This window comes from Hyperolius riggenbachi, chromosome 6 (genome assembly GCF_040937935.1).
Source record: "Hyperolius riggenbachi isolate aHypRig1 chromosome 6, aHypRig1.pri, whole genome shotgun sequence".
Taxonomy (NCBI): domain Eukaryota; kingdom Metazoa; phylum Chordata; class Amphibia; order Anura; family Hyperoliidae; genus Hyperolius; species Hyperolius riggenbachi.
The window spans coordinates 107,438,556-107,462,950 of record NC_090651.1 but is presented as its reverse complement, the minus strand read 5'-3'; the positions used below and the strand labels follow the sequence as shown (position 1 = coordinate 107,462,950).

The window sequence follows — 24,395 nt, the reverse complement described above, 5'->3', positions numbered from 1 at the left end:
TTATTGTTACAAAAAGATGAAGGCGCTAATCAAGTTACACCACCTCATATTTCTGAGTTAGGCGACACTATGGACGTAACGTGTGAGGAGGAGGATGATGAAGTACCTGTTGTTGGTGCAGTTTTGGAGGTGTTTGATACAAGCGAAGCTGAGGAGGATGATTATGATGATTATGATGATACGGATGCCACATGGGTTCCCAATAGAGGAGATGAACAGGGGGACAGTTCAGAGGGGGAGTCAGAGAGGAGTAGGAGGAGACGAGTTGCTTAAAGAAGCAAGGTGAGTTCGTAGTCAGAAACAGCTGGTGGCAGTGTCTGGCGCCATGTATCGCCACCTATGGACAGCCATCCAACATGCCCTTCAACGTCAGCTGCTGACACCACCATAGTACCATCACCCCAGATTGGCTCAGCAGTGTGGACATTTTTTAGTGTGTATACCAAAGATCTGAGCAATGCCATCTGTACTCTCTGCCACCAAAAATTGAGCCGTGGAAAGGCCAACACCCACGCAGGGACAACTGCCTTACGAAGGCACATGCTGAAAAGGCACAAACTGCAATGGGAAGACCACCTGAGAAAAATCAGCACACAAAAGCAAAGCCACCCTCCTTCTCCTCTTCCTCCTTCAGGTGCATCATCTTCTTCAGCCGCTTTCTCCCTTGCACCTTCACAATCACAGACAACCTCCTCCACTCCGCCTCTCACCTTGAGCGGCTCTTGATCATCTGCCCACAGCAAAAGCCAGGTGTCCATGAGGGAAATCTTTCAGCAGAAGAAGCCAATGTCTGCCAGTCACCCCTTTGCCCGGAGTCTGACAGCTGGCTTGGCGTAACTGTTATCCCGCCAGCTGTTACTATACCAGCTGATGGACTCTGAGGTCTTCTGAAAATTTGTGGCTATTGGGACACCACAGTGTCGCACTTATTTCTCAAAAAAGGCAATACCCAAACTGTACCGGGAAGTAGAAAGGCAAGTGGTGCCATCTCTGGCACACAGCGTTGGGTCAAGGGTCCACCTGACCATGGATGCCTGGCCTGCCAAGCACGGTCAGGGCAGGTACATTACTTACACATCCCATTTGGTCAACCTGGTGACAAATGGCAAGCAGGGAGTACGTGGATGTGCAGCGGACCAACTTGTGACACCTCCACGGCTTGCAGGCAGGCCTGCTGCCACCTCCTCTCCTTCTCCTCCTACTCCTCCTGCTACATCCTCTTCACTGTCATCCTCCTCCTCCTCCTCCTCCTTGGCTGAGTGGCAGTAGAACTCTACTGGTGCTGTGATCTCTGCTCCAGCTACACAGACCCAGCTCCTCAGGGCCTATGCTGCATTCCAGGTACGACGGTGTCTTGCCATCTTAGACATGTCTTGCCTCAAAGCGAAGAGTCACACTAGAGCAGCTCTCCTGGCTGCTCTTAACAAACAGGTGGATCAGTGGCTGACCCCACACCAACTGGAGATCGGCAACGTGGTGTGTGACAACGGCAGCAATCTCATTTCGGCTTTGAATTTGGGAAAGTTGACACATGTACCCTGCATGGTACATAGACACAAATCTCTGGATTATAAGATTGAGCACAAGTACCCAGGCTTACAATGACATCCTAAAGCAGGCCAGGAAGTTGTGTGGGCATTTCAGGTGGTCTTACACGGCCATGGCACGCATGGCCGATATTCAGAGGAGAAACAACTTGCCGGTGAGGTTTGCGATAGCCCGACTCACTGGCAATCTACCATCCTGATTTTCGACCGCCTGCTACAACAGGAGAAAGCCATCGAACAGTATCTCTACAACTACAGTCAAAGGACACAGTCTGGGGAGATGGGGATATTCTGGCCAAAGTACTGGACACTCATGCAAAATGCCTGCAGGCTCATGCGGCTCTTTGAGGAGGTGATAAACCTGATGAGTCGCAGTGAGGCCATCATCAGCGACTTGATCCCCTACGCTTACTTCCTGGAGCGTGCCGTGCGTAGAGCGGTGGATCAAGCTGTGGAGGAGCGTGAACAGGAACAGTTATGGGAGGAAGCATTGTGGGATCAATTCTCATCAGAGCAAGATCTTTCCTCAACACCTGCAGCAGCACAGAGGGGGGAGGAGGAAGAGGAGGAAGAGTCGTGTGGGGAAGAGGTGTCAGACTTGGATGATGAGGAATGTGTTTCTGTAGAGCAGGAGGAGGCAGTGGCAGAAGAACAATCGCAGGAGGCATTGCAGGGGGCTTGTACTGCTCAACGTTCCCGTGGTATTGTTCGTGGCTGGGGGGAGGTGGAGAACTTACCTGACGTCACTGAGAAAGAGCAAGAGGAGATGGATAGTATGTCTGGATCCAACGTTGTGCAGATGGTGTCTTTAATGCTGTTCAGCCTGTTGAGGGACCCCCGTATAAAAAAAATCAAGGGGAATGACAATTACTAGGTGGCCACGCTACTAGGCCCTCCGTATAGGCACAAAGTGGCGGACATGTTACCAACTCACCTGAAGGCAGAAAGGATGCAGCACTTGCAGAACAAGCTGGCAACTATGCTTTACAATGTGTTTAAGCGTGATGTCACAGCACAAAGCAATAAAGGTACCACTGCCAGTAATCCTTCTCCCATGTCCACGCAGGCAAGGACAGGACGCTCCAGCGATCTCATGGTGATGTCGGACATGCAGACATTCTTTAGTCAAACGCCTCGCCTTAGCCCTTCCGGATCCACCCTCCACCAATGCCTGGACCGGCAGGTAGCTGACTACCTGGCCTTAAGTGTGGATGTAGACACTGTGAGCAGTGATGAGCCCTTGGCCTACTGGGTGTGCAGGCTTGACCTTTGGCCAGAGCTATCCCAATTTGCCATCCAACTTCTGTCTTGCCCTGCCTCAAGCATCCTGTCAGAAAGGAGGCATTGTCACTGAGAAGAGAAGTCGCCTAAGTCACAAAAGTGTTCAGTACCTCACCTTTATCAAAATGAATGAGGCATGGATCCCGGAGGGCTACTGCCCGCGCCAAGACTAAGTCAGTTTCCACACACAGCATCTCTGCCTACACACCGTGTGACTGCCTGCCCCAAGACTAAGTTGCTCCCCACACAGCACCTTTGCCCGCAGGCCACTTGACTGCCTTCTCCGCCACCACCAACAGGGTCCAGGACTCCAGGTGGATTCCTGAATTTTAAGCCACTATAATAATTTTCTGGTGCGTGTACATGCCTGCCTAATTTTTCTGGCTGCACTGCAGCTGCAACAACAAAACAAAAGGCATGTACATGTGCCAATTCCCCTTCGTGATCATTACCTTGCCGCGGTGAAGGGGCTTACGTATCACAATGAAGCAATGACCGCCGGCTATATGAGTGTCTCGGGGGAGGGGGGCACACCCAAGATAATAAGGTCATTGCTTCATTGTGGACAGACCAAGTTTGATCAGCTGGACAGTCACTGTTGTTCTATCATTGAGCTACCACAGCCCGGCGACCATATGGGCTTGAAAACCGCCACAGCCTGCACGCTCGCCTTGGTGTGCACCAGTCCAGCACGGCCATCACAACACAAACAGCTGTTTGCGGTGCGTTACACGGTGAGTTTGGTGTGTCAGTGTGAAGCAGTACTCCAATTACATTCCCTGATTGATGTACACACATGCAAGATGTTTTAAAGCACTTTAGGCCTGCAATTTAGCATTCAATGTGATTTCTGCCCTTAAAACGCTGCTGTGAGTCAAATCCTGATTTTTCCCGGGGACTTTTGGCATGTTAGACCCTTTGAAACATATTTTCCATCACTTTTGTGGCCAGCATAAGTGTTTCTAATTTTCGAAATTTGCCTCCCCATTGAAGTCTACTGCGGTTCGCGACAGTTTGCGCAAACTGAACTTTTGTGTAAGTTCGCAAACCGAAAATCAGAGGTTCGGGGGCCATCTCTACTGATAATTTTAAGTTTGCCCACTGCAACAATATATGTTTTTACCCTCAATAATTGCTACTTACCAGGTTTCAAACTGGGGCTTCACGTTCACAGGGTAGGCCACCTTCTGGACCTTGTGAGATGGCTGACTGTAGAACATTTTCTGTTCCTCTCCTAGCAACCAATTAGTGCTCCTATTAAATGTTCTAAACTGCTCTAGTAACAAGAATGGAAAAAGCTGAAAAAGTTTCTAAAGTTTCACAGTCAGGCATGATGTTTTTATGGTTCTATAAATGTGCAGCTACACCAGAAGAACTGCAAGATTTAATATCTTCAAACTTTTTTTTTTCTAGAAATTTAAAACTGAGTTGTCTTTAACACCATCAAATAACCAGCATTTGGTATATTTTTTATTAGTTTGCGGCAGATGTTGGGCTATATTTTCATAGTTGTTATTTAGAAATTATTATTAGTTAGAAAATGTTTTGTCAGTATTAAAGGAGAAAGCCATAAAGCAAAATTAGAGTAGGCCCTGAATAGAAATATCACTTGTATCTTTTTTTCTTTTACAATTAAAGAGGAACTTTAACCCAGATTTGTAGCTGATACTCCTTTTCCCATGAGATATCTTTACCTTTTCTTGAATAGATCATCAGGGACATCTGTATGGCTGATATTGCAGTGAAACCCCTCCCACAATCTGATGACTTGACCATTATCCTGAATGTTTGCTGTCTGTGAACTTCATTGCATACTGGGAAATAACAGCTTTTTCCAACTGCTAAGAAATGTCTCCCTCTGTGCATAGAACTCTCAGTGACGAACATTCACCTGGCAGGAGTAAAGATGTCACCACTAGAGATGCGGCGAACTGTTCGCCCGGCGAACATCTCTGGAGCTCATACTACTTCCGGGTCGCACTGACCCGGAGTAGTACGCCTGCGCTGCCCAGCGGAGCGCGTCCTCGATCGCGTTCCTGTAGCCGAGCACTCTCTGCGCATGAGCGTGACGTCGTTCATGATGTCACGCACACGCGCAGAAAGTGCCCGGCAACAGGAGCGCGATCTAGGACGCGCTCCGCCGGGCAGCGCAGGCGTACTACTCCGGGTCAGTGCGACCCGGAAGTAGTAAGAGCCCCAGGGATTTGGAGATGTTCGCCGGCGAACGGTTCGGGAACCGTTCGCCACATCTCTAGTCACCACCAGTGATACATTTCAGAATGTAAATCATCAAGAGGAAAGAGTTTACAATGGAAAAAACAATGACTAAATAATCTATACTAAGCCTATAACTGGCTGCTTACCTTCAACCCATTCCAGCAACAAGCCCATTGCCATGCTTGTCTGGTCAATAACTATAGGTCAGGCTGTATAACCATATGACTGACCAATAGCCCAGCCCGTAACACCTGCAAAAACTCCTACCTAACACAATACTACAATGCACCCTGCAGGTAGATGTAGCATACAGACTGACTAACTTTAGCAATGCAATGGGCACAGTATTCACAAGTATATATATAGTCCCCTGAGGCCTAGAGGATGAGGCAATCCAGGCGAATGAGTCAGATGACTGCAGAGACAGATGTTCCAGAATGGCAAGGCAGTCCAGATATTACTTTCTAGAGATAGCGTAGTCAAGGTAAGCCGAGGTCAGTCCAGGCAGCGTTCATGCAAGTCCGTGTCCAAGCAGAGGTCAATCCAGGCAGCTAGCAAGCATAGTCCAGGTTTCAGGCAGTAGTCGGTAACAGGAATCAATCAGAGGTTAGCGTGGTCAGGATACAAAGCAGTAATCGGCAACAGGAATCAATCGGAGGTTAGCGTGGTCAGGATACAAAGCAATAGTCGGCAACAGGAATCAATCAGGAAGAGAGCTCGTACCCAGCAACAAGCCACAGCTAATGCTATCACAGGCGATGACTGGGGGCGCTCTCTGAGTTTAAATGCAAAGACTAACCAATTAACATAAAGCAGAATTGAAACTAAACCAATCGCTATTCAGCGTGTCAGCTGATCAGCTGACACGCAGGCACACCTGAACTAATGTTTACATCAGCGGATCACGTACTGGGAACACGTCCTCCACTTATTCAATGGAGCCTGAGAGCCTCCCTGCGCTCCAGTGACGTCAGCGGCTCGCCGAGACCCTAAAGTCTGAGCTGTAGCCCGGGTCTCAGCATTCTGTCACTGCCTAAACACTGAGGATCTTACACCCATAATGAGAATGTTGCTCCAGTTCCCATTTCTGGTGTCCTTAATCCATTTCTCCAGATACTTGGTCTGGGTCTGATGATCAACAATGGTGGCAGGACATGACCTGGCCAAAATCTCTGCTCTCCAAGCCTGCATTTGGTCTCCTCCAGTCATTGTTTTTGTTGGTCAGCCCATATCCCAGATGCGAGATTCTGTGACTGCAGGTTGGCAGTTCTTACAGTATGAGTAAGTCCAGCTAAGGCTACAATTTCATTGCAGACTGTTAGCAATGGCAGGGGGGGGGGGGGGGCATGACATTCATGACTTGCGGTGATGTTACTAGTAGCAGAAAACCATGACATGTTGCATCTGAGCATGGTTGCAGCCATGCTTAGATGACACTTCATGGGGGGGGGGCACCTCTTCGTGGCCGGTACCGAGCATTAAAATGCTGAATGGTGCATGGGAGCAGCTGACAGGTGTTGAATTCACTGCCTTTACCCTCCCATGCGGAAGAATCTAAAATGGTCCCCTAGCACTAATTGGTAGTTGCTTATATGTTATGTAGAGAATGTGGGTAGGTGGTCAACATGCCAACACTGCATTTCAATGGCTGGTGTAAGTCAGTGGTTCTGCCAGCCTTTAATTAAAAGACTATTTTAACTACTGTTATTCCAAAGACAGGACAGTTGGCCGTATTGATGTTTTTAGCAGCTTTTTGTAGTAAAATGAATGAGATTGCACACAAGCAACAGTAATAAAGTAATATCCTCATCAGTGTTCTCCCCAGGCTCTTTTAGCCGGGTGCTACACCCGGCTAATTTTGGTGAGCACCAGGTTGTTATTGGCTTGCCTCCTCATCCTTCTCCTATGCTGTAAGCAGATTTGTGCCAGTCCTTCATTCCCCCGTCACACCCCATCTGGCTACTTTTTCATGCCACCCGGCTGGAAATTTTTTGGGGGAAAACACTGCCCATTTACCTTAACACATAGGTATAGAATATTGCTTCTTTTTTATTTAGATTTTTTTGAGTTTTCATAGAAGAAAATATTTTATGAAATAAGATTGGTTCAGAGTTCCTTCCACATCGTTGCACTGTATCAAACAAGTAAAGAGCACAACAGTCACTCAGAAATAATGGTTTGATATATTGACTCAGTTTGGTTCATACATTCCATTAATTCTGCATTTTAAGACTAAACTGATTTTCTTTTAGTCAGCCGTACCACCGATGGAGAGACTCACAAAATAATAGTACATTGGTCATTGATTATGGCTTTTGTTTAATACTAATGTTCACATTGTGTTAGTTTGTGCTGTTCCCAGCTACAATTGCTTCCATTAGCTACTCTCAGGTAACCAGTTTCCAGTCGGAGCCCATTCAGTGGCCCAGAAGGTAACATTTAAAGTCTGCAGTGTCTTGTGGAATTTATTCATTAGTGACAATTGCTTTTAAAGAATTGACTTATTCCAACAGGTTTAAAAGAGAAATGATTGCTCGTTATAGATTAGACACTGATAGCAATGTTTTATGTGTATAAGGTAAGAGGTTTGTGTGCGTACACACATTATAAATAAAATTGCTTTCTTTTTTTTCCCTACTGCGCTAACATTTTTAAAGGAAAATGGAGGCCTGGTTTGCAAAGGGTTTTCTTAAAGGAAAACAAAATAAAAATGCATGTGTATGTATGAAGTAAAATGTGCTCTAAATGTATTTTTTCCTACATCTCTGTCACATAGAATAGGTTGTAAAGATATGTCAGGTTTTGGACTAGTCCATCTCTTCGTGGGGGATTATCAGTGTTTTCTTGATTTTCAACAGCAGTTCCTCACTCAGTCTAACTGCCAAAATAGTGTGCAAGTGAGTAGGGAAGCTGGCTGGCATTTTGTTATAGATCTTTTGCTTAGAGTGCTTTTGTAAAGAAAAAATACTGAGAATCCCTAATAAGGAGATAGACTAGTCCAAACAGCAACTTAGGAGAAAAGAAAATCAAGGTGCATTTTATTCTGGGTAAAGTATACTTCTAAATATGTGGACACGCTTTTCACATTTTCCAATTTTTAATTAACCTGGCCAAATGGTCTCAATTGTACTAATATTTTTTATTTAAACTACTATTAGGCAACACAGCTATGAACTTAGGTGATGATAAAGCAAAGAGTGAATTTCTGAAAAAATATTAAATTAGCATATGACCGCCAAAAACCATGTATGCATCTGTGATAGGAACTTTTTTATTTAACAAATAAATACAAATCCCCTAGATTTATTGGGGTAAAATGTTATTGCTGAAGATGCAATTATGCACGGAATTGCATAGCTTGCGGATTCCAATTTTTTTACTAACTCCCTTTAAGGTACACCTGACCTGAACTGAGATGAATATGGAGGTTGACATATTTATTTCCTTTAAAACAGTAACAGTTGTCTTGCAGTCCTCTGGATCTATAGGGCTGCGGGGCTGCAGTAGTGTCTGAATCACAGCAAGCAGCTATTCTAGTCAGACTTCAGTCAGAGCACCTGATCTGCATGCTTGTTCGGAAGCCTAAGGCTATAAGTTTTTGAGGCAGAGCATCAGCAGGACAGCCAGGCAATTTGCATTGTTTAAAAGGAAATGCATATGTCAGCCTCCATATCTCTCTCAGTTCACGTGTACTTTAAAAGATATCTGAACTGTTGCAAAGCTATCTCAGGTAAGCATAGATATATATTCATGCTGGATCCACATACCTCTGTGCATTGTCCATTACTCTCCTCATCTCCCTCTGCTACCTTCCATCATTTCTCCCAGTACCCTTAATCACCCCTTAATAAATTTGACTTTTTGTTGAAGTCAAATTTTCAGACAGGAATGAGGCAGGCTTGCTATGATGTTCTCTCCTCTCACCGTCCGATTCCTTCCATTTCTTCACTCCTTTAAATTCCTCTTAAAGATGAACTCCAGTGAAAATAATGTAATAAAAAAGTGCTTCATTTTTACAATAATTATGTATACATGATTTAATCAGTGCTTGTCCATTGTAAAATCTTTTAAATCCCTGATTTACATTATGACATTTATCACATGGTGACATTTTTACTGCTGGCAGGTGATGCAGCTGCTGCTTTCTTTTATGGCAGTTGGAAACCGCTGTAAACAGCTATTTCCCACAATGCAACAAGGTTCTCAGGCAGGAAACTGCCAGGAGTACCATAGTCCTCAGAGTTTCTTGTGGGAGAGGTTTCACCACAATATCAGCCATACAGAGCCCCCTGATGATCCGTTTGTGAAAAGGAAAAGATTTCTCATGTAAAAGGGGGTATAAGCTACTAATTGGGATGAAGTTCAATTCTTGGTCACGGTTTCTCTTTAGGGAAGGGCAAGAGGAGGGGATGGGAAGATTATAGGACCAGTCCTGTCTGTTCATGTTTGAAAATTTGACTTAAGTTAACATTTTTAAAGGGTGGTTACAGGGAGCATAGGGAACGAGGGAACAAGTGAAAAATTCAGAGAGGTATGTGGAAGCATCATGAAAATACCTATACTTACCTTAGGTAGCTTTGCAGAGGGTCAGGTGTACTGTAACCACTTAAAGAGAACCCGAGGTGGGATTTACTTATGTCAGTGGGGCACAGAGGCTGGTTGTGCACACTAACACCAGCCTCTGTTGCCCCATGGTGTGCCTCCAGGACCCCCGTGTGCGCCGCTATACCCCCCACAGTGCTGGCAACACGCAGCGTGTCGCCAGCACAATGTTTACCTATAGCTGTCGGTTAGCGCCGCTCCCCCGCCTCCTCCGTGTCGACGCAACCCGCCCACGTCTCTTCCTTCCCGCTGATTGGAGGGAAGTGACGCGGGCGGGTAGCGCCGATAAGGAGGAGGCGGGGGAGCGGCGCTAACAGACAGCTATAGGTAAACATTGTGCTGCGACACGTTGCGTGTCGCCAGCACTGCGGGGGGTATAGCGGCACGCAGGGGGGTCATGGAGGCACACCATGGGGCAACAGAGGCTGGTGTTAGTGTGCACAACCAGCCTCTGTGCCCCACTGACATAAGTAAATTCCACCTCGGGTTCTCTTTAACCTATATTGGTTCCTGGACGTAGAAACTACGTCCAGGAACCATGCGCGCTCCCGTGGCCGATCGCACGCGTGCAGGCGATTCGCATTCGTTAGCCAGGCAATCAGTGAATTGGGCTATGGTGCCCGATCACTGATTCCTCTCCCCCGCTGAAAAAGCGATAGCTTCTCTCGGAAGCTTCGCTTTTTCTGGCTGTAACGTACCCCATGCGTCACTCTAAGCGTGTGTTACGCTTAGAGTGACGTCATGTAAACAAACTCATGGCCGCCATCTTGTGGCCAAAAAGTAAAACTACAACTAAAAGTAAAAAAAATAAAATTCAAACACACATTTACATTATAAATCAATTGTTTACATCCCACCCTCCCAAAACTACCCAAATAAAATGTTTAATATAAAAAAAATTACAATAAAAAAAAAACATGTAAATATTTACATAAGGGTCTAAACTTTTTAAATATCAATGTAAAGATTAAATACTTCTACATTTTTTTTATTTTAAACATGTAAATAGTGATAGATGCAAAACGGAAAAAATGCACCTTTATTTCCAAATAAAATATTGTCGCCATACATTGTGATAGGGACATAATTTTAACAGTGTAATAACCGGGACATATGGGCAAATACAATACGTGAGTATTAATTATGGAGGCATGTATTATTTTAAAACTATAATGGCTGAAAACTGAGAAATAATGATTTTTTTTCCGTTTTTTTCTTATTCTTCCTGTTAAAATACATTTACAGTAAAGTGGCTTTTAGCAAAATGTACCCCCCAAAGTAAGCCTAATTGGTGGCGGAAAAAACAAGATATAGATCAGTTCATTGTGATAAGCAGTGATAAAGTTATAGGCTAATGAATGGGAGGTGAACATTTCTCAAGTGAAAACGACGGAACGCGAATGGGTTAAGGACCACAGGCTTTACCCCTTCCCCAGTGACCAGGCTATTTTTTACAAATTAGGCCACTGCAGCTTTAAGGGCTTGCTGCAGGGCCGTATAACTCAGCACACAAGTGATCCCCCCCCCCTTTTCTCCAACCTCACCAGGTCGGCATCCACTGTGCCTGCGTGAGCGCCAGGGGAGGACTGGCCAGGGGGGACGGGGGGAGATTTCCCCCCAGGCTGCCTCTCATTTAATGATTTAGGGCTGGTGCAGGGCCTGATGCATTCAGGTTTTTTTTTATAAGGGAATGTGAACAACTAGGCTAGCTGGCTGAGGGGGGAAAAAAGCACAATTACAGAGCAATTATACGGCGGCAAGCAGTGGTAAATATATACAGCATGATGCAGAGCAGAGGCTTACCTGCAGGGTCCGTGGGTAAAAAAAATTGTCTGGCCTCTCACAATCATAGCTCCCAACTGTCCCTCTTTTGAAGGGACAGTTCCGCTTTGGACATAATTGTGTGTGTGGGGGGTGAGCCTTGGTGGGGAATTAAGGTGGCATACATCTGTCGACTGGGGGATTAACAAACTGTTTTGATAATTATTATCGAATTAGATGAAAATCGGTGCCGCCACATGCATGCCCAATTGACAATTTGACTGATTTCAGGCGAAAATTGGTTGAATCTGAGATGCTGGGAAATCTCAGGCCGATGTGGTTGATTGGGTGTGCAGCGCTAACGGCGTGTGATAATCACAAAAGACGGACATAACGGAAACCCCTGGCTGTCATCCCTCCAAATGTATTATGTGACCTGATGCCTGTGCAGTTATTCTTTACCTGTCATGCTGTCCTACAAGCATCCTTGCTGTATTTCTGCATTGGCACCACATGTGACTACCGGCAAATAGCAAATAGGGAGCATGTGTGACGTCATTTAGGCTGAGGCTGCCATGAAAACGGGCCTCTAGTTTGTGTTTTCCCCCCAGGCCAAAAGGTCCCAGTCCTCCCCTGGTGAGCGCCACTGTCAATCACATTCACGTGGTCTGGAGTGTTCTGCGCAGGAGCTGTGGCGAGGGACATAGCGGCTGTCAGGGGCTGGAGGAAGCCCCTCATTTTTTTTTTTTGCTGCTTGGATGTTTCCTTTAAGGAAGGAAATGACCTAGGTTAGTGTTGCAAGCTTTTGCAACTCAATCAAAAGCAACATTTTAATAAATCCATTTCAAGTTTATTGATTTCCTACCATTGGATTTTCCTTATAAGAAGTTCCTTATAGAAAAATCCCATTTCCTACAAAAGGAAAACAAAAAAAACAACAACTTGATTTTTCTAACTTATGCTATAAAACTAATGATTACTGATATTATTATTACTGCTACTTTTTCCATTACTTTGTATTTGACATTAAGGGCTCGATTCACAAAGCGGTGCTAACCCAGTTAGAGACTTTAGGCATGATAACCATTGCACCACTCTGGTGAAAAGCCAGTTTAGGTGTGATAAGTTTAGGCATGATAAGTTTAGGTGTGATAAGTTTAGGCATGCTAAGTTTAGATAAGTTTAGATCGCTTGCAAAGTCCCGCATGCAAAGCAGCGCCATTAAACTTTATACGAAGTGCACCAGACTTTGCTAGCGTAAAACTTTTGATCAGCTGTGCACTGCGGTGCTAACGCAGTTGGCGCTTAAACTTATCATGCCTAAACTTATCACACCTAAACTTATCACGCCTAAACTTATCACACCTAAACTTATCACACCTAAACTTATCATGCCTAAACTGAGTTTAGGCATGATAAAGGGCTTTTCACCAGGGTGGTAACTGTTAGCACCGCTTTGTAAATCAGGCCCTAAGTCTATTGAGTTCTGAACTATTCAAGGCTTTTGTGATTTTTTTTTTAAATTACATACTATCAGGAAAAACACTGGGTGCTTACAGCAGAACTGAAGTGAAATACTTCAGGTAAGCATATTGCAGAGTCACTGTATTTATTTACAACCATGATTTTTAAAATAATAACCTTTCAAAGAATCTAATCAAAGAAATGATGAACATTAACAGTTCAGTCATTATTCTGAAGCACAGTAGGTGAAGGGGCAGTGTGTAAACACTTAGCAAATACATGGAAACTATAGCTGCTAGTTGGATGACGAACAACAATAGTAACTTAGCATTTCAAGTAAAGGTATTTTTATTTCTATTTTAAGAGACTATAGGGTTGATTTTCTCGGGGCGGAGAACAATGCAGAATATAGGAGATCCAGAAAACTCATTTTTTTAAATGCTTTTATCTGTAAAAGAGTTTTCAAACTCCACCTGGGTCTTGTCAAAACACAGTAAGGTGGCTGAGTGGTTACAAACGTTGTGGTTGTGCTCCTGCAGTGACATTTTTTTCAATAAATCTAGGCTTTCCTGGATTTTTTTCTTTTTGAAGGTAAAGTCCATGGTGGGCGTGTACATTCAGCTGGAGATGTAAAAAGACACATTTGCTGATCATGTATCAATAAACCCTATGTTCTGATGTGATGGGTGGGAAGGGGGCAAACCTTCCACTGCCCAATGGCATTTTTTTTAAATCCAGTCCCAGGTACCTTGTTTGCTTTGTATTACACAATGTTTTCTCATGTTCTCCAACTTAACAATATCAAGCCTCAGTCCATTGATTCACTGGAATGGCAATAGCACATAAACCTATAGGTAATACACAACATGTGTAGGGTTCTCCCCATTTTTCCGGTGTATCTTTAGTTATCTGTGATTTCTCATTTGTGATGTATTTGTGAGGTTTGTCTGGATATCACCCTTAATAAGCATCCATTGCTGGCTAATTAATTATGTTAAAGAGACTCTGAAGCGAGAATAAATCTCACTTCAGAGCTCCTAGCTAGCAGGGGCATGTGTGCCCCTGCTAAAACGCCGCTATCCCGCGGCTAAACGGGGGTCCCTTCACCCTCAAACCCCCCCTGCAAAATCAACGACCAACTTGGTCGTAAATTTTGCTCTTCCTGGAGGCAGGGCTAACGGCTGCAGCCCTGCCTCTCAGCGCGTCTATCAGACGCGCATAGCCGCCTCTCCCCCGCCCCTCTCAGTGAAGGAAGACTGAGAGGGGCGGGGGAGAGGCGGAGGTACGCGTCTGATAGACACGCGGGAGGCAGGGCTGCGGCGGTTAGCCCTGCCCCAATGCAGAAGCGCTCCCCCGCTGCATGGAGGGGATTTGGGGGTGAAGGGACCCCCATGGGGTAACGGCGTTTTAGCAGGGGCACGCACGCCCCTGCTATCTATGAGGTCTGAAGCGAGATTTATTCTCGCTTCAGACTCTCTTTAAATGGCTTTCCTGGGTTTCCTGTTATCTGCCCTTGTGTTTATTTCTGGTGGATGGTGGATTTCTGCACAAAAAGCAGTCTAATTAATGTTCATGACATTTCTACCTGTAAGTTACCAAAATTAGTCAAGCAGGGGTCTAGTATACATTTAGAGTAAAATAAAAGTTTCAAAAACAAAATCATGTCCAAAAAGAAATGCAATTTAATGTTCCCCTTCGGCCAGGCCACAGTTTCCCCACAGAAAATGGTTATTCTACATGAGTTTTTTTGCATTTAAATTTCTGTGCATGCTGGTTTCCTGAGCATGCAAAATGTGCATAAAAACTCAAATTTGAATGTGAAAATGCATGTGAAAAAAAACAAGCCCTGTCGTAGAACTGCTGGGTGAGCCTAACTTGTCCATATTGTTTTTACTATTATTCCTTGGACCAGTCAGGCTGGTCCATACCGCCAGGGTGGTTGAGGAGGAGCCAGTGTTCTTACTTACTGACAATTTTCCTAAAGGACTTGTAGAAATACTGTCTACCAATAAATGGCATTTTTTTAGACTTTAGCAAGCAAAAATTTACTCAAAATAGGAGTTCCCAAATTTGTAATGTCTGATATTACTTTTATTATCTATGTTGGAGTATTTTTGCAATTGCTGTTTTGTAGATAAGTTGAGGGAACATTTGCTGTGAGAAAAGTTAATTGAATAAAAGCCATGCTATATTTCACTGTGTATTTTGCCATCTGCCTAAAGTTTGGGTTTTAAAGGGAAGGGGAAAAAACTTTAATATGACTTGCTATAAGGAAATTGAGCAGAAATATTTTCTGTATGTAGGAGAAAGTAAAAAAGCAATATTGCTTCATTTTTTGATAAATCTTGGCCAAAGGGTCTAATTTATTAAGCTGTATTTGCTTCTGATTACAACTACTGTAGATCATGGCAAAATTGCTTTTTCACATGAACACATATTCAGCTCTGTAAAAAGCCTCTAAGCTTTTGAATCAATGAAAAAAGACTGTAAATGAAGAATAATAAAGTATGTTTTGGTCCATTTATTTCTGCATGGAAAATCAATAAGAATTAATAAAACTAGTATGCATTATTAGCAGTACTTGCGTTTCAATGGTGTTCAAATTAAAAGTAAGAATTGTAAGATTATTTAAAGGAATGCCATTAAAGTTTAGTGACTAATGAAAAGATCAGCACTCTGGGTGAGAGCATTGCAGTGATTGCAATAAGAGAGCACTTTATAGACATGCAAAAAATAATTTAAATGTCAAGGAGCTGTTCTTTAAATATCTAAACATGATATTTCTCTGTTTTATCCTGACATCTTTACTCGTGTATATTTAGTAATGTACAACATATATTAAATACTAAACATGCATTATTGAATAAAGGTAGGTGCAATAAATGTATATGTTTAGCAGCACTATCTGGGGGAGTTGGCCACCGGTTGCTGCCGATAGTGAAAATATCAGTAATCTGTTCATACCAATATTTTCCTATTGACTTATCCGGCACCCATTCTCACATTAGCCATCCTCTCCTAATGCCTAATACTAACCTTCCTCCTAAAATGCTGTAACTGATACATTGCAGTGTATTACATGGCTTCCAAGGTGGTTGCCCAAATAAACTGCTTAGCAATGAGAGGCATGGGATTGCTTCGTATTAGTCTCAGAGGCTTATTATTATTATTATTTAACTTCCTCACGACCGACAATTGGCGTCAGGTCCTGGAGCCGGCTACTGAGGGAGATCGCGCGCATCTCCTTCTTGGGGGGGGGGGGGGGGAGAGCTCCGCCCTGTAATCAGTCTCTGAGCGGCTGTTGCCGCTCGGGAGACTGTTAGATGCTGTGATAGCTGTCTATTGTACAGCACTGCGAACAGCAGCAGCGCTGTACTGGGGACAGCCGTGTGGCACAGCTGTCCCCTCCTGACGGCGGTGATCGGCTGTCATAGGCTAAAGCCAATGACAGCTGATCACATGGATTGGCTGGTCCCCCACGGGAGGGAGGGGACTATGTATTAAAATAAAAAAAAAATGCCAAATTTATTAAAAAAAACCAAATATTTATTTAAAAATAAACAAATAAACATTTGAGGGCGATCGGATCCCACCAACAGAGAGCTCTGCTGGTGGGGAGAAAAGGAGGGGGGGAATCACTTGTGTGCTATGTTGTGCGGCCCTGCAACTTGGCCTTAAAGCTGCAGTGGTCATTTTTACAAAAATGAGCCTGGTCTTTAGGGGGGTTTCCACTGTGGTCCTCAAGTGGTTAAATTGTTTTGGAGTTCACTAAAACTTCATGCTAAAAATACAGACACAATAAGCTAGAGGCAGTAGCCTTGAGTTGTCTAACCACTCCCAACCACCACTGGCTATGTTACTCTTATCCCAAACCTACCTCTTTGCCTTTCCGTAAAATAATGGACCAATGGGGAGCCCTAGCTGGAGATATGGAGACACTTTTGCTAGAGCTTATAGGAAGCAGTATGGCATCGGCAGTTCTGGGTGGTAAGGTGTTGGGGCAAAGCAACGGTGCCAGGAGAGACTGGCATGTAGCAGCAGACATCAAGTAAGTGTCCGAGACCTTTGTGACTTTAGTGGGGATGCTCATTCCACTCCGCGGAATTTAAATTTCCGCATTTCAGAAATCTGTATTTTTAATTGGAATTTGAAAAACAAAAATCAGAAAACGCAGATCGTAATTCCGTGGAAGCTGATGTACCGCAACTCTGTAATTTTAGGCCAATCACAGAACTTAGAAGCATTTGATCTATCAGAGGACGCTGAATTTTTCTGCAAAAACCGGAGCACCGTGGTAATTTTAGACCAATCACAAGAAATCCATTTTTCTGATTTCCTTTTTTTCAATTTTTCCCAATTTTTTGTTGCATTCTCTGATGCAAAATATGACTATTAAAATGCTCCCAGGAAATCTGAAAAACTGAAAAATGGAAATTTGTATTGGCGGAAATCGGAATTTCCACAGAATCAGAAATGAGCATTTACGACCATCCCTAGTGACATCGATGGAAGGGGTGAATCACCCAGGGGAGCTAGGTAGCAGTACCATGGTGTTTAAGGACAGCTCATTCCCCATCACTGAGCACTTAGGAGCAAAACTCGGGTCAATATTCTCTTCTCACTCGAGCATTGCTCTGGTGAATTGCTGGTAAATCCTTAGTGATGCCATATGCAATAATGAAAAGAAACTTGCAGTAGGCAAGCATCTTATCATCTCAAATTGTATATGGACCATTATGAAAGAATATCAAAAAATAATGATGATAAATATCTGTGTACATTTATTCTAGTATAACCTTCTTGCAAGTGTGTTATTTCATCTATATTATCCATTTATGCTGTGCCGAATAAAAGGGAGGAGCGCTTTGATAAGGTAAAAAATTCCTGGGGGGGGGGAAGCCTCTGGTTCCTAATGAGGCTTCCACCTTCCTCCTATGCAGCATGGAATCCTGGACAGCAGAAGATGGCAATATTTACCTCTACGATGCAGCGCAGTACCATCTTCCCCCCTTGGGAACTTGTAGAAATACCCAAGCCCAATCAGGTCCGCTCTACTGCGCAGGCATCTCGCACATACGCAGTAGAGCAGACCCAATCGGCTTGGCTAATTAACGCCGGAGCCTGGGGGAAGATGGTACAGCACATGCACTGGATCCCTAATTTAAATACCACCATGTGCATGCATCCGCCGACAAGCTTGTCGGCAGATTTTCAGGGAAAGCTAGCGTTGGATTTAGGGCTACAGATTAGTACGGGGAAGTCTCATTAGGATCCAGAGGCCCCTCCCCAAGGTAAGTACCATCCAGGGGCATGTTTTTTAACTACAGATTCTCTTTAATATCTTTTTTATTAGTATTCTTATTAATGACCTTATTTACCAATGCTTTCTAACTAGTTAAAATAATATAGGAGCTATAAACGGCATTACATTGCCTGATTTTGGCATAGATAAAGATATAAAGAATGTCACTTTATAGAAAAGAGGTGTAATTTTAACAGTAAATCAAATGGATTTTCAACTTTGTTTTCAAATTGAGTAAAAGACACATTTAATACTTAACCATATTTTGAGGGAGACATCTATGCTGAATTGGTTTTACCAAGTTTACACAGGCTTATGAGCTTATCCAAGCTTACATGGGTTTTCGTTTATAATATGCTAGATAACATAAATAATATTGTGTTCTTGTCAGCATTAATATTTTTATTTTATGAGATGAAGTAAAATATGATTCTGCTTCCTTTGAGAATATTACCAACTCTGGGGGAATCATAAAGGTTTAAAGGGATTTTCCTTTGACACACTGTTTCATAAGCTGTAGTTTTATGTATAAAGTATAGCTAAATACTTCAGTCTACTCATGGGTGCCCACCATGATTTTGATCTTATCAAAGCTCCCAACCTTTGGAATATAGAAAGTAGGTTCTTACAAACACATATGGCAATTTTAGAAATAAAATTTAGGAAGAAGTCAGAAGTGAGAGGCAATTTGCATATTGCTGGAATTTTAAGTTGATCTTTGCCACCAGTTTCTTTTTGCCATCATTTTTTAATCTGCGTACATACATATACATATAAAGTACAGAATATTCAAATTGGGGCTCACACTCCATAAAGCCAATCTAATTCAGTACGGTATATAGGGGGAAACACAATGCATGTACAGCATACGTATAGTCAAGCAACACGTCCAAAATCTACTATCACTGTACATTTACATTTAAGTACATTTAAACAATAAGGGGCCAATATGGCACCCTTCCAAAACAACAAGATAAATATGATATTAAGTATACTTGCTATGATTATATCAGCTGCAGTAAAATAAGAAATATGCCATTTTACTGCTGGTTAGATGTGCTTCCATCCAAACCGTTCATATTTTCTACATTTTGGCTGGCACCCACTGTGGGAATAAAGTATCTTTTCAAACTTGACCTCCTCATTCACCAAAGATTTCCAATGTGCTAGCTGTGCGCTATCAGGGGCAAACTATTTTAGAACTATCACCTTCCTGGCAAATAATGAGTTTTTCCTCAGGAAGATTCAATGATAACACTGACCTTCCTCTTAATCCATCCAATCCAAACCAAATACACATGACTTTGGGTCCAAGAGAACGGTGATACCCCTAATTTTAGTCAGACAGCGCACTACTTGATTTCAAAAGGGAAGCACCCTAGGACAGTGCCAGAGTAACTTATCATTCATAGCGACTGGTGACCAATATGCCTATTGATTGATATACAATTGGATAAGTAATCTAATGTGAACAGCAGTAGAGAATAATCTAACAAATAGGTATACTGTATGTATTCCCAGTCATCTTCTTGAATAGATAGATTAAGAAGATTCCACTTTGCCTTTCCCTTGATGGTCTGTCCTACAATTTTAGCATTTAAGAGGTGTGTATAGAGGTATGGAATTATTTCCTGGGCCCCAAGAGTCTTAAGAACCCTTCTCAAGGGATAATTAGTTAATCTCTTGAGGACCACAGTGCTAAACCCTCCTAAAGACCAGCTTACTTTTAGTTCAATTGACCACTGCAGCTTTAAGGCCAACTGCAGGGCCGCACAACACAGCACACTAATGATCCCCCCCCATTTCTCCCCACCAACAGAGCTCTCTGTTGGTGGGGTCTAATCCCCCCCGTGTATATATATATATATATATATATATATATATATATATATATATATATATATATATATATATATATTTGGTTTTTTTAATGTTTTTTTTATTATTTATTGTATTTTATTTTTTAAACCCCTCCCTCCCCTCATCCAGCCAATCATGGCGATCAGCTCTCATAGGCCGAGAGCCGGTCATTCTCCTGTGTGACAGGGGGACAGTCGTGTCACACAGCAGTCCACTCCCCAGTACAGCGCTGCTGCAGATCGCAGCGCTGTACTTGGTAGAAAGACGGCGATCACAGCTCAGAGACTGAAGGTGGGGCGGAGCTCAGCCCCCAAGAAGGAGATGAGCACGTAGCCTGCGTGCAATCTCCTGCATTAGCCGGCCCAAGGACTAACACCAATTGGAGTTAGGCGGTCCTGGGGCCCATTGGCGTGACACGGTCATTAGGTAGATCAGTAGCTCCCCCCCAAATTGAGCTCTAATAGTAGAGTGTCTAAACTTAAACCACTCAAATATAAGCAGATCTAGGTGTTTGGTATCTACAAGATATTTATTTAATAGAAAGAAACATATTATTATCAGATATAACCTAAGAGACATCAACCACCCCTAGCAGTCCGAAAGACAGGGTCAGGCATGAAATAAGATGCAGAAAAGCAGAATTATGCAAGGAGGTATCTGAAGGCAAGCCCTAATATGTGTGTACATCTTCTTGCTTATCTGCCACACCTGCTGAGCAAACTTATGGAGAGGAAGAAGTGGCAATGTATAGTTCCCAGCACCAGCCTCTAAGGAAACAAACTGATCCCGTTTAACCAAGTGTTGGCCAGCAGAATCTTACTGGACTGTGGTATTTGGCCTGGCATCCACATTTGGAGAAGCTTTAGCTGACCAACCAGGTAATATAGAAAGGAATCTAGTAGGGTAAGGCCACCCTCGTCCACTGAGGTCTGCAGTCAAATCCTAGCCCTCCTACTTTCCCAAATAAATGAGGCTAAAACACTATTAATTTTGAAAAAAAAATATTTTTAAGTATAAGTACTGCAGAATGTTGGACAACATGCAGTATTTTAGGTAGTGATATCATTTTCAGTAAGTTTGCAGGTCCCACGGGAAAGCTACTCCAATTCTTGCATTTAGCAGTAAGCTAAGTTAGGAGCACCAAAGAATCCACTAGGATGTTTAGTAATTACTATACCCTGGTAACAAAACTGGTGGACAATCTGCAAGGGGTATTCTATAGAGTTTAGGCTTATGCTATCAGAATCCAGGGGCATAATTAAGGATTTCTCCCAGTTGGTCTTCAGACAAGTGTTTACCCCAAATTTGTTAATCAGAGACAAATTGGTCTTACATTTTCATAGTGTTTAATCTATTGGCATTATAAAGTAAAAATGTTTCCAACCTTTTGACAATGATATCACTTTACTTTATCTTCTTGCTTTAAAAAAAAATAGGCAAGATTGACTGGTCCTTTTTTTTTACATTTCAACATGAATGTTTCCAGCTTGATGAATTATATTTTTTGTTAGACAATGTTGCAGTTGTAAGCTATTACTATAGTCACAGTTGGAAAAAAACTTGTATGCACATTAGATTTTTTCCCCCTAGTTTTCTATATTGATAAAACACCAATGTATTTAAGGGGGTCTTTAAAAGTAAAAAAAACACCAAAAGAGGAGTGCTCTGTAGTATTATATTGCTTTTAAACAGAAAACACGCATACAAAATTGCACTTACAGAGGATCAGTAGTTAATTGCATGACATCGGTAAACTGTCCGTCAGTACGTTCTAGGGAGGCAGCCTTCTTAACTGCTGTGGCCAGCAACGTTAGTGGTCCGGGTGAAGATGAGACCTGAGCTCCTCTGATGCACTTCCATGTGTCAGTGATGAAGTTTCTATGTATTTCAAAGGTTTACGTATAGTGGTTACTGTGGTGTGCAGGAATTTTTGGGGAAATGTGTCCCCAGGAGCCTTACTCCCCTTCAGAGATTTAACAGCTGACAAAGTCTCCTGAGGGGAGAAGGGTTTACTAACAAGGAGTAACTGTTCTTTAGTAATAGTATTTAGGTGGAGATTGGGACTCAAAAGATGATAGTGGGTGTCAAGGCATAAAATAATGAAGATTATGTAAACTACTGTAGTAGTCAGCTATATATCCTGGGGATGATGAAGGACCTGTTTTGTATGTGGGTGTTGAAGTTAGGTTATTTTTTGTTTAACTCTCATCCTTTTGATCTTAAGAGCTAGTTTCTTGTTTGCCTTATTACTATCAGAAAATGAGGTGAGACATAGTCTTGATGACCATTTATCATATTGTTCAAACCAGTCTTTATTGCACACAGTAGACAAAATGATGCATAGAAACCATCTTAAAACCCCAACCATTAAAATCAAAGCTATGTGGTCAAGTCAACTGAAATGAAGACCTGAGACTGTTCCTATAAGGAGTACACTCCTGTTAAACCAAATACCAGTATTTTTATATCTTCAGGCCCAGTTTACAGGATTATCCACTAAAACACAACATTCACTGAGTCCACCTTTAATCTTCTGTCAATCTGTGTGTCTAGCTGACTTGACTCTGATATCCTGTAGATAGTTTATCATGTAAATAAAATTATGTACCATGCTTTATTTTCCAAATTTTTCAGTTAACAGAAAATTAGTTTTTTGTTTTTTTTGTTCTTTTTATTTCTTCTATTATGTTGTTCTTTTTTTTTCATCAGTTTTTTTTTATCATTTAGAAAACATTGTTTAATCCTGTTTTAACATCATGCAACATAGTAACACAGCATGAGAACTGTGTTGTACTATGGGCCCATATCCATGTTATATCTTTTGGAATCATGTCATTTTCAATATGCCTTCTTGCTTTCTGTCATGTATCCAAATGGCTTGTTGGTGGATGCTAGCATAAGAAAATGGACATGTGCCCAGAAATAAGTATATTCATGCTCAGTGTTTTACTATTTTTTTTTCTCTTGTCATTTATGAAACGTGCAGTGCAATAAAATAGCCAATGCTGTATTTAATTTCCTAGGAAACAATAAAACATTTCATTCATCTAACATACAGTGTACATTTTACAGTGCTAAATTTTAAAGACCCTGTGGCTGTTGTCCTTTGAGTCACTCATCCAAAACAACTGTATAGTACAATATAAATGATCACTGACTATAATATACGGGAGAGAACTTGCTTAGGGCCTGTTTCCACTACACTCAGTGCGATGTGGCTACATAGCAATCTTATTAAAGAGGAACTTTTAAGCAGGCCATACACTGGCTCGATTCGCGGCCGGGATCGAATCTGCTGCCAATCGTTCGCGGTAAACGCAGCCGCCGATCCGATTTCCTCCCGAAATCGGATCGGTCCGTCGATCGCGCCGTTCGGGAAATTACCCTCGATCGCCCGCAGGTAAAGTGCGCGTCGCTAACGGCGGCCGATCCGATCAAGTATACATTACCTGAGGCTGGCTCCCGGGCGTCTTCTCCGCGCTGCATGGCTCTGTTCCGGCTCCATCCATCCCGGCGCTTCCTGTGTCACTGCAGTGACCAGGAAGTTCAAATAGAGGGCGCTCTATTTGAACTTCCTGGTCACGGAGTAACACAGGAAGCGCCGTAATGGAGCCGGAACAGAGCCGTGCAATGCGGAGAAGATGCCCGGGAGCCAGCATCAGGTAATGTATACGGGGGGGGGGGGGACAGGCGGCAGGAGCAGCTCAGCAGATGGTGAATCGGTTTCAGGCTGAAATCGATTCACAATCTGTTTGCAGTAAAGGCAGCCATACGATCCCTCTCTGATCAGATTTGATCAGATAGGGATCTGTCAGCTGGTCGATCTAATGGAACATCGACCAGTGTATGGCTACCTTAAGAAGGAATAAAGATTCCTTAAAAAGCAGTATATGACAGTGATTAAAGTATATAGATAAGGAGTGACTAATAAATCTCGTAATCCTGTGAGAAAGGTGCTGAAAAAATGCTATAGGCATCCCAGCAGTTGAAAACACGCCCACAGTGAAGTTTGTTATACCCTCCACCACCAACCTTTTTTTTTTCTTAACTGACATAATTTGCAGAAGCCCAGGAAGTGTAATAGGCACATGTGTAAAGAGAAGCAGACAGGGAATGAGCTGGAGATGCTGTTTATTGTATTGTAATGTAATGTAGCTGAATAGCAGAGGCGTTTCAAACCACTGGCATTACAGCCTAAGGGCCTTTTTCCACTAGCTGCATTTTTGCCAGAAAAGCAAAACGAATGCGTTTGCTGATTCTGAAGTGCAGCCTGCTTAAAGAGGAGCTGTTAGGCATAGTGTCTCCGGAAAAAAAAACACATATATAAGTAGATAAATACTTGCTGTACTTACATAACATAT

The 24,395-nt window shown here is 42.8% G+C and overlaps 1 protein-coding gene across 4 annotated transcripts in view; it reads left to right on the top strand.

The window, feature by feature from the left end:
- The window catches only part of DPYD (dihydropyrimidine dehydrogenase), a 1,875,594-nt gene that overhangs the window by 270,920 nt on the left and 1,580,279 nt on the right, over positions 1–24,395 (top strand). The gene's annotated exons all lie outside the window — the stretch shown is intronic.